The sequence below is a fragment of the Nannospalax galili genome, unplaced genomic scaffold, assembly GCF_000622305.1.
Source record: "Nannospalax galili isolate Female #2095 unplaced genomic scaffold, S.galili_v1.0 scaffold598, whole genome shotgun sequence".
Taxonomy (NCBI): domain Eukaryota; kingdom Metazoa; phylum Chordata; class Mammalia; order Rodentia; family Spalacidae; genus Nannospalax; species Nannospalax galili.
In genome coordinates this window covers 113,809-114,525 of record NW_008342423.1, presented here as the reverse complement: position 1 = coordinate 114,525, position 717 = coordinate 113,809, and the positions used below count along the sequence as shown (strand labels likewise).

General features: G+C 37.2%; 1 protein-coding gene across 1 annotated transcript in view; it reads right to left on the bottom strand.

Annotated features, from left to right (window-relative positions):
* LOC108491115 (disks large homolog 1) overlaps nucleotides 1-717 on the bottom strand; it is a gene marked incomplete at its 5' end in the record, with an annotated part of 68,726 nt that overhangs the window by 26,371 nt on the left and 41,638 nt on the right.

Below are 717 nucleotides of genomic sequence, written 5' to 3'. Positions count from 1 at the left end.
AAAACAAAAAACAGTTGTTGTGCTAGATAACAACCTTTAGATTTCTGACTGCTCACTGAGAATTATTTCTTGTCTGCGATATGGAAAGAATATGCAGCTGAATGTATTTATTCAATTCTTAGTGGTTTCATAACGATTTCATTTTTATTTTATGTGTTTTGTGTGTGTGTATGTAAGTGCACCCATTTTGCACAATGCTTGCAAAGGCCACGAAGTAGAGCATCGGATCCCCTGGAATTGAAGTTACAGGTGGTTGTTAGCCATCAGGTGGGTGCTAGGAACTGAACCCAAGTCTTCTGCAAGAGCAGACAATGCTCTTAAACGCCGAGCCAGCTCTATAGCACCAATGACTTAATTCTTAATGACTTCCATAAAGGGTAAAGACTATATAGAAGTAATGATATTAGTATTATTCAGTCTTCACAATACTGATAATTTCTCCTAGAATACTATTTTGTATGGATAGTCCTATTGACTTTCAGTTTTTAGCCAAGGGGACACCCCAAGATGGAAGTGATCATAGTTGCTCTCATTTCCCTCCCAATGGGGCTTGTTTTGAAACTGCATTTACAGTCACACAATATTATGTCCACCTAGATTTCATGCTACTGATCAGCAATTAACACAGTTATTTACGTTTCAAGTGAGACTGAAATCCTTCAAACCAAAGATCATTAGTATTACACATAATACTGCTATAAATCTGGGTAACTCTGC